Genomic DNA, 10,988 nt, shown 5'->3' with positions numbered 1-10,988 from the left:
TCCTTCAATATGAGGGGCATGCCTAAAAGTTCTCCAAAACCTAATATCTGCCTAGGAGAACCATCTCGTCAAGCACGGAGGCCTGTCCGTGAGGACCCATCTTCTAAAGAGGAGGGCAAAAAGCCTCATCCCATGAATAAGACTGAACAGTGGCCGTCGCGGTGGAGAAGGCCTGCGTCAGAGGTTAAGAAGGTCTTCCAACCAAGGTGCTCCCTGGTCTGTAACAAATGTGGACAGACAGTCGAGCCAACTAGACCACAGTTGAAGAGCATCGTGGTAAGGCCTCATGAGGATGGGCCTGACCAATGGCAGGAAACTCACCGGCGTCCATCCATTTTTTCTCACCTCCAGTCATGCCAGGCCAGTGATATGAGACGCAACAGTGAATTTGAGGCCTTTTCCTGGGCAGAAAGGAGGCCTAAGACTGTGAAGCCTAAAAACACTCCACCAAACGAGTGGTTCAGGGTAGAGCATCCTAAGTTCCCTGCTGTGAGGCCACCTTTATCCAGATCACAGAAGCGACGTTACCAAAGATTTAGGCAGGTTGCCAGGAGAGCTCAAGAGGAAACAGGCCTGGAAATGTGCCAAAGGAAAATCCCTAAGAAGACCTAGAAGCTTTGAAGCAAGGTGACGCGGAGATGGACTTTCACGAGGCGGTGGAGTTCATAAGCAGTAGAAAGGGCAAGGAAAAGATGCCTGTGCAAAGGAGCCTTTCATGTTCGGAGGGAGATGAGGTTTCCAGTCCAAGAAGAGAATGCAAGCCCAAAGAAAGAATGGTGGAACCGTGGAAGAGGTTCCAACTGAGCCTCCATGCCAGGTAAGAATCCTTCAAAGGTCTGATCGCATGGCCACTACTTCTGGCCCAAGCTTAGGTAGTGAGTCGGCCTCGGCGGGCAAGTAAGTCCTGAATCCCTTGACTAAGGAATGTAGGCCCACTCAAGGCTTTTCGGAGACTTGCAACATGGTTTTTATTCTGTCAAAGGAGGCCATGGCCAAGGAGCACCAACTTTCCATCATGAAAGGCGATGTAAAGGAGGAAGGCCTTGCAGGAGGTCCTGACGCGATACAGCTACAGAAAGGCCAAAATGGAACTTGTACACGCCTCAAATTTTTGAACAAAATCAAGGCGTGGGGGGGCAATGTTTACACCCATTTTTGGCCAAAAATCAGGAAATGGATTTACGGGTTAAAAGGTAGCCTTGAGGGTCGAGTCCCTAGCCTTGAAAGACCTTACGACCAGTTGCCCACGAATTAGGGCCGGTTCTTAGGAAATGATGGGCCTTCCGTATAGGCCCAAACCAGTCAAAGGCCTAAGGATTAAATTAATACACTTGCTTAAATATATCGTCCAGGCCTAATCCAAGTGCCCGAGAGTAACAAAGCCCACGAATTAAGCCCAAATTGATAGAAACCCTGGTTCATGCTCGCCAGACTTGGGCTCAGAAGGCTTACAATGGGCAAAAGGCCCATGACTTACCAAACGCGTTCAGGCTTGACCAGGAAATAGGCCCATTATGTTGAGAAAACATCTTTAAAAGCCCTCAACAAGCGGCTCAAAGGCCTCAAGCTGCTCACAAGCGGCTCAAAGGCCTCAAGCTGCTCACAAGCAGCTCAAAGGTCTCGAAGCGGCTCAAAGGCCTCGAAGCGGCTCAAAGGCCTCGAAGCTGCTCACAAGCATCTCAAAGGCCTCAAGGCTGCTCACAAGCAGCTCAAAGGCCTAGAATATTCTTGCTGGACAAGACTGGGTAAGCTGCTCACAAGCAGCTCAAGGTCTGTAGTGGCGGGACCCCATTCTTTAGGATAATGCAGAGACCAGCAACAGGTGGCGTGCATGCAGCCCTTGGAGATTTTAGTGAGTGACTCTTGCAGACCTAAGCAAGCTGCTCACAAGTAGCTCTCCCAGGCCTGCTTGATCTTTTTCTCGATCCTTCTTCCGTAAAGAATTAGGCTCAAAGGGTTTTTGGGACCCACAAGGAGTTGAAGGCCCAATGAAATGATGAGGGGCCTGGGGTATTTTTAGCCTGCAGCTATGGTGGGCCCGGAAGATAGCCATGCAAGCAATAGCTTGAGTGTCCAAGCAGCTTAACATGGTCTGGGTGCTGCAGGGCCTGAAATTCTTTATGCCCTTTTTCAGAAGATTTGCACAGAGAAGGAGGACTCCTCAGGCCATTGCCATATTCTTGGAGTATAAGGCACGTTTTGTTCAGGAGGCAGCCCCCTCATTGGAGCATTTTGAAGCTGCTCAAGCTCAAGCCTCTGATAGAAGGCCATGTGGCAGCCATGCATTGGAGCATTTTGAAGCAGCTCAAGGCCTGTAGCTCCTATAAATCAAAGTTCTGAAGGCCTTGGCCAAGGTCCACGACCAATCAAGCCCACAGCTTACCCAATTTATCTTTCAGTTGTCTTTATTTTGCCGTTCAATCTAGCACGGACTAGATTTTATGTCATTTTATTTCCTTGTACCCAAACTTTGTTAACCGATTAATAAAGTTTGTTTTCGTTCCTTCATCACCTTTCAGTCCTTTCCTTTTCTTTTAACCATTTTCTAACAACGGTTAGGAAATATTTAAGTCCTTATCCAGCAAAGACGAACAACGAACCATCACGAGGCCTTACCCTTTGGGCCTAGCACCATCGTTTGAAAGAAGTCAGATTTTTGAGGCACGAAGGCCTTGAAATACAGTTTGGACTGCAATCCAGTCCTGGCACGCCCGTGATTCCAAGCCATTTGGTTTTTGCACTTTTTGTGGAGAAACACCTTCCAAATGGACAATACGTTCAATAGTGTAACGCCCCGAATTTTGGGTACGTTAAATAAACAATTTCATTGAAAACCTCAAAATAGAGTCTGGCTCTTATTACAACAAACTCTCAACAGGAGTTCAATATTTACACAAATGAAGGGGGTTCTAAGGTTCCTAACTACAGCTCCTCTTGCTCCTCCATCCTAGCCAGCTCCTCAGCTCCAAGGCTTCCACGGTGAACTGTTCATCTTGAATAACTACAAGGTCTGACACATTATACCGGCGTCACCACCAATATAATATGTCAGGGTCACCAAAAGGCAACACCGTGAGCTACAACGCTCAATAGGGAAATCCTTACCCACTAACCTTAACTTACAAACAAGGCTATCATAAAACATCGATTTCCATATGATACGTATATACACAGTTAACAATGACACATCCACATTCATTAATCAACTATCGTTGGTGTCCAAGATTTTTGTGTTTCTCCTACGCGACTCATCGTAGATCGTGTCAACAATTTCACTTACAAATCAACCTTTTCAAAATCGTTTGCATTGGCTCCGTACCGCGGATAACCAAGCACACATTTTCAAAATCATTTGCATTGGCTCCGTACCGCGGATAACCAAGCTACACACCCAACCTCGGTTCCGCCGCGCCGGGTTTCCGAGTATCCTCACAATGGTTCCGCCGCGCCGGGTTCCCATTGGCACACAATTGCATTGGTTCCGTACCGCGGATAACCAAGCACACACCCAACCTTGGTTCCGCCGCGCCGGGTTTCCGAGTATCCTCATAATGGTTCCGCCGCGCCGGGTTCCCATTGGCACACAATTGCATTGGCTCCGTACCGCGGATAACCAAGCACACACTCAACCTCGGTTCCGCCACGCCGGGTTCCCGAGTATCCTCAAAATGGTTCCGCCGCACCGGGTTCCCATTGGCACACACACAAAACACACACCACACAATGGGCTACCATGTCCGGCCATGTTGCGGTTTCCAAAACATTTCATCCTTTTCAAATATTTCTTTTACACACGCACACGACTCACATAATGCCACCCAAAACCGGTCATTATGTAGTTTCAAAATATTTTCTTCCTCGAAAAACATTCCTTTCATGACTCACACCCTAGGTGCCATGTTTCTACTTTCTCGATTCTCGTGTCTCGTAATCATGCAAAGACTCCGCGGTAGGACATGAATCATTCTAACAAGTTCGTCCAATTCTATATTACTTATCACATTCATAACTACTTATAGCATAACGCCACATGTACGGACGCCTTTGGAGTGTATCACTTATGCTTATTCAAAGCACAATGCCACATGTACGGATGTCTTTGGAGTGAAATCACTTATGCTTTACCACACCACAAGTAATGCAAGCAATTCATATATGCATACTCATAATCAATATCAAAAATACAAATACTTTGAAACAAACGATAAGTTCTATCTTAGCAATTCAAAACAACAACGTTATACTTGAGTACGTAAGTAAATAGGAAGTAAGTAAATAAGGAGTAAGTAAGGTTTTCCTTACTTTATACTTGGGGTGGACGATAAGAATATTCTACCGTTCTTTCTTAACAATTCAAAACAATAACGTTGTACTTAAGTAAGTAAGTAAATACATAGTAAGTAAGGGTTTCCTTACAGTCCTTCTAGGCGGTAGTCGGCTACGGAAAGTACGTCGGTGGTCGGACGGAGTAACTTCCTACGGTGGTCTCCGGTAGCTTCGAAAGAGAAATGTTTCTCTCGAAACTTCTACTTGACTAATACTACTCTACTTTATGGATCGAAGGGTGGTCGGGTGGCGGTCTAGTGGTGGCTTAGGATGAGTTTCTTGAAGAACTCAAGAGCAAAGGAAGAACAAAAGAAAGAACAAGAATTTCTAGAGAGAAGGAAGAGCAATGAGAAGGTGTGTGTTGAAATGCTTGGAATGGAGTCCTATTTATAGAAAATCCTTGGCTCCCTCTCCCTCTTAATGGCCCCCCGCCCCCCCCCCCCCCCCCCCCCCCCCTCTCTCTACCTCAAATTTTGACACTTGTCAAGCACTCATGGAAGGTTAAAGTCTAAAACCCTAGGCTTGCATGGCTAGTTTGTACCAAGGATTGATTTATGGAAGATTTGTTTGGAAAGAAGGAGACAATGGTACAAGATTTAGGTACTAAACAATCCTAGAAGTACAATGGAGGAGTTAAGTTTGGTTAGGGAAAAGATTCTCCCAAGGATTGAAAGATGTAGGAAGATATAGAAGATCAAGGAAGGTACAAGTCTACTTCTCTCTCTCTCTCTCTCTCTCTCTCTCTCTCTCTCTCTCTCTCTCTCTCTCTCTCTCTCTCTCTCCTTAGTACACACACACACACACACGCACACATATATATATATATAAACAAGGAAGAATAAATAAAAGTACCAAGTACAAGATTTACAAAATCAAATACCCAATAAAGAATTATAATTAGGCACATGTCCCATTTAAATAAATAAACTAGTGTACTTATATACTCTAGGAAGATCAACTCCCCAATAAATTAATCCAATTGGGTACAAAACCCTAATATAAAATAATAAAAGGGTACTTAGGAAGACTTAGGTTTTAAGGCTACTAAGTACTTACCAAATAAAATATGGGTACTTCATCACATGGGTTTTTAGGAAAAATGACTAGTTTAATGGACCCATATACTAGTTGAAAGAATAAGGCCATTATCCAATGGATAGTAAATTCCCTAACATTTATTGTCCAATGGTCAATAGCTACTAGGAAACTTTTATAATAAAATAATCAAAAAGTACTTTAAAGTAATTTTATAATAGTACTTTGATCAAATCCTTCATTAAAACTTTTTAATATAAAGAATTGGGTTTCTATTATCCAATGGATAATAGTTCCCCTAACATTTATTGTCCAAAGGACAAAGAATAAAACCAAAATAATAAAAGGAAATAAATAAGTAATTTCTAGGGTTGAAAAGGTTGACTAGTCAAATCAACTTTATTTGGAAGGTTCCCTAGTCACATCGGTATTTTATTTGGTCAAAAGAGTTATTACCCAAGGGTCACTAACTTCCCTAACGGTTATTACCCAATGGGTAATGATTTTCCTTGCGGTTAATAACCAATGGACAAAAGAGTACAAGTACCTTTATTAAAATAAATTTTTTGAAAAAAAAAAAAACTACATGTACTTTTTTAAAAAAAAGTTTATTATCCAATGGACAAAAATTACCCTAACCATTATGGACCAATGGGTAAAAGCAAAAGGTTCAAAAGTTTCAAAAGGTCCAAAAAGTTCATCTAGTAACTAGGTGAGTCGGTTGCTTGGTTCCTCCAAGTAGTCAGTTGGAAACTAACCAAATCGGTCACGTAGGGTTTCTAGTCAAGAGTTTAATCAACGACCAAAATCTAACTACAACGAAATAAACGAGAAATCATATAGCCACTCAAGAGAAAATAAGTAATTTAAATAAAATTCAAATATTTAACGAAATTTTTACTGACCAAAATTCAGGGGCATTACAAATAGTGTCAACAATGTATCGAAAGAAAAAAAAACCCCTAACAAATGGAACAATATCTTTATAATATGGAAAATTATCAATTGGATAATACTACCACATACCATTAAATAAAAATCTAGGAGTCTCATTTTTCAACATCTAAAAGAGAGAAGAAAAAATTACAGTTGTATAACAACCGTAAAAAACAGGTGAGATATCAAAAATAAAAATTGACGAAAACTCTAATTTCTAATACTTCACACAAAATATAGGATTCAATCCTATGTTGCTCAAAGTGATTTTATTCTTCTTTTGTGAACAACTGATGAGAACAATTAGTTGGTAAGCTCTGTTGAGTTTTTTGTTTTTTCATTTTATTGGCTGCTATATTGAGCATTTGTCTCTAATGGAAAAAGAAATGGCGGCACTGCTTTTCATTTTCACTCCTTTTCGTTTCTCGAATAAAAGATAGATGAAAATGAAGAGTCATGGTCATTTTTGTCAATCAAAAAATTGTTGACCTCTTTTGATGGAGTGATTTACATTCTCAAGATTATTATTAATAGATCTTGGAATGAGTATAAAAAAATGTAATTAAAGTACTTACGGAACTGTACGTAAACTTGTGCCCCAAGGGCACCTCGTAGCATTTGTCTTTCAAATATTACTCAGAATCAACTCGCGCAAAAGACTTTTTTGGTAAGTGTGCCATTTTATAACCAATCAAACCAGAAAACAAAGGGAATAAATCCCAATACAAGTACCTATACACGGAAGTATAACCTCACTACAATCTACATTTGAAGAAACAAAGAGAGAACAAAATTACGGGGTAGCATTTCCAAGGACTCTACTTGAGATATTCCACTGGCTACAAAGCCTTTGATTCTCAAGTGAGTTTGGAAAGTCCTTCCAAGCACAGACCCTTGGCCTTATATTTTCATCAAGATGAGCTAGCACTTCATTGGCACTTCTAGGCCTTTCCCCAAATACTATGGAATTCCTTTTAGCCCAGATGAAATACACTCCGGCAGCAAAAGCTAATTTGAACAGCATGGAACGAAAACTTTTGCCTTGACAGAAACTAGTTGCCCAATTCACTTCCATGTTCCAAGCCGTAGCTCTCCGGTAAATCTGGAATCTATGTAAGATCACTTCCCAAATAGAGCTGGAAAAACCACACTCAAAAAACAAATGTTGCAAAGTCTCATCGCATTGGGAGTACAAAACACAACCAGGTTCAATCTTCATGCCCCATTTGCGAAGTCTTTCTTTAGTTGCCAGCCGCTTCAAACATGCTAACCATAAAAGAAAAGACCATTTAGAAACATTATTAGAAGACCAAACAAGAGAGGGCCATGGAACCTTTGGACCTTTGTGTCTAATAGTCTCCGACGTGTGTTTTGTAGTATAAGCACCAGTCAGAGAGATAGTCCGATCCACACTACTTCATCACATCCATCCCTTTGAGGCTTAAAAGAGTCTGGAATTGAAAGCTGAATTTGTTGCATCAGATTGGATCTAGGCTTCATCACATCTGTCCCTTTGGACCTTTGTGTCTAATAGCCTCCCACGTGTGTTTCGCGAAAGACTATTTTGCACTCTCACTCTCTAGTCCTGTCAGATTTCAACATTATGAACCTTCAAACATTTGCAGATTGAGCTGTTTCGAAATTTGAATGAGATCCCGAAGTGGAATCCAACATAATGTGATGTATATTTGCCTATTTGGCGTACACCAAAATGGTGTAGCCATGGTTTTATTTCTCGTTTCCGATCCCTCTATTTCCTCCCCAAGTTTTTTCTTCTTCATTTTTACGGGCCACCCTGTAAAGCTACCTAAAATCCCCGGTGCATATGTTTAATAAAAATTCGAAGCCTAATTGACGGTGAAGATGAATGATAACCGAACCTAGGACAATAAAAATTCCGCAAATGATTTTGACACTTTACTATTTAATATATGCTCTCCAAAGCTTGTCTTTTAGTATACTTTAAAAGTTGTGCTATGTGTAATTTTTTATATATGCACTAAAAAACCTGTCTTCCAATCTGTTTTGAAAGTTGTGCTAAAAGACAAGTTTTGGAGTCAGAACCGGTCAAAGGGTTTTTAGTGCCCAAGGCCTAATAAAAAAAGTGTATCCTTAAAGAATTAATACGTAACAATTTTTACAGCAACAATCACAATACGAAAAAACCAAACCAATATAAAATTCTACTAATCATTACATATAAACACAAAATACGATATCGTCAAATTTTGGGGGGAAATGATTTTTGGGAGGTGTTATTCGCTGATTTCAGGGAAGTGATTTTGGGGATTTAGTAGGTTGGATACTTGGGCTTATGAGATAGTGGGTTGGACAAACTCATTACCTCTAATTGGGCATTTTTTTTCATTCTATTGGGCTTAAAAAGAGTATTACTCAAACCCAAACAGTAAAAATATTAGAGTGCTCCTAAAAATTAGATTTTTTTTGGAAGCCCAAAGCCCAAGCCTCTTGGGCCTTAGGGTTGGGCCGGCCTTGTTTGGAGTGCTACGAATACATATATAAAAAAGTAAAGTGCCAAAATTATTTTCCTAAAAATTCTGAAAGCTCCATCACGGTATCACCAATAATGCAGCGCTACGCATTCGAAGTTCGAACCACCCACGCATATATTTCTGTTCAAGAGCTGGGTAAATACATGGTTGTTCGTATACAGAGGAGGTTGGAAAGGGTCTAAACCGCAAGACGGCTTCTCGAATAGATTCCAACGCCGACCAACATCGGAAGTTGGGCCGGTGAGGCTTTTAATTTCAGCTCATATTGGATCTATTTTTAATAATTTAAACTCATTTAAATATGAGTTCAACCCATATCAATCTATTGTATAATATGGGCGAATTGAGTTGGGTTATAAGTGAATGTATTTATAGGTCGAGTTGCAAATTGCCACCTCTACTGTGTACCATATGGCATAACTTACATGATGTTATTGCTAATGAGTTTACCGAAACACGCTATATGAGGCAGCTGAGCTTGTCTTTCAACAATCCAACAAAAATGAATCATGACATTTTATCCGTAAAGATTGATCACTGCATGATTTGTCAGAAGTACCACGTAAAATACCACGCAGCAATCTGGGTGCATCTAATTATCACACATAGGAGATAAAAAGTGATGTCAGTAGAAAGAGAGAGAGAATAAATATGATATTCAGGTCACATAAACATTTTCATGAACATTGTAGTTCGGTACATAAATATATTGTGGCATTCTGACTAGCGTGACACAATGTGTACATGGGTTGGGTGAATACTGGTTTGGATCAAGTAGTTGGTTGAGAAAGTCACCCAAAAAGGGTCAGGTGGTAATTCACGTTTTGGGGTGTCGGGAAGATTGTCAGCTCATGGGCTTGTTTTTTTTGAACTGTGCTACTGGTACAGCAAGAGCTTTACAGACAACGTGTATAGCAAACTTTTGGATCCGTCTCGGATCCAACAAAGATAATTAGAACCGTTCTTTTGTTCAAAATATTTTTTTAAAGGTCCCTACAAAAAATCAACTCCATCCGATATCGTGAAGGGTGTTTATGAAATGTCCATATCTGCTAACTTGCTAGCCTAAATTTTGAAGTGAAATTGGACGTTTCGTAAACACCCTTAATGATATCAAATGGACCTGATTTTTTACCGAGACCCCAAAAAAAATATTATGAACAAAATGAGCGGCTTCGATTATCTTTGTTGGACCCGAGACGGACCCAAAAGTGAGCTGTACAATCTGTCTGTACAGGTACCAGTAGCATTTCTGGTTTTTTTGGCTTAATTTCAAAAACATCATCTCAACTATCACCTTTTGGCAACATGACCCCATCATCTAACAAATCCGACAACATGACCCCCTCAACTATTAAAACTCGGCAATTTCACCCCTTTCCCTCATTTCCGTTAAAAAATTGGATGGACTAAAAGAAAAAGACCAAGGTACCCTTGGGTTAAAAAACACGGTGGGTGGGACTTAGGGAAAAACGATCTCTCTCTCTCTCTCTCTCTCTCTCTGGATCGATCGAAATGGAAGAAATCCTACAACCAAAAAAAAAAAAAAACCACTGACCACAGCCTGCACCATCTAACTTTTTGGGTTTCGAATTTAATCTAACTCCCTCTTTAATCTAACTTTTTTGTTACATAGAAAACATGCTTGAACTTAGGTCCCTTTGTCTTTTCGAATTTGAATTATTGGGTTTGATTTTTTGGTTATGGAGGTTATGGAAGCTTGGGCGTAGGGTTGAGGGTTGGGGGATATATATATATATAGACACACACACACACAAAGTTGTGTTCACATCAGGACTCCCCCTGGATTGGAGATTAGGTCCGGACCTCGCATGTAATCCAACGGCTGGGATTAAAAAAGAAACTCGCGGATCTAACCTCAGGTAAAATAGCTCCCGGGTCAACAGTATTTGGGTAAATCAAACACGTGGGTCATCGCTTCCCATTTCCACAACGCGTTCCGAAGAGAGAGAGAGAGAGAGAGAGAGAGAGAGAGAGAGAGAGAGAGAGAATAACGATGAACTACAAACGACGAACGATCGATCGATCTACAACCAACGATATTCAGAGATTAGGGCTACCAACACCAAGGTCTCTCTCTCTCGAAATTGATTTCCAGAATTTCTTTTTGTTCGAACAGTTATGGGTTTTTTTTTTGCTTCGATCATCTGATTTACC

Source organism: Rhododendron vialii, chromosome 13a (assembly GCF_030253575.1).
Source record: "Rhododendron vialii isolate Sample 1 chromosome 13a, ASM3025357v1".
Taxonomy (NCBI): Eukaryota; Viridiplantae; Streptophyta; class Magnoliopsida; order Ericales; family Ericaceae; genus Rhododendron; species Rhododendron vialii.
The sequence above is the reverse complement of the archived record's forward strand: the minus strand, read 5'-3'. Positions refer to the sequence as shown.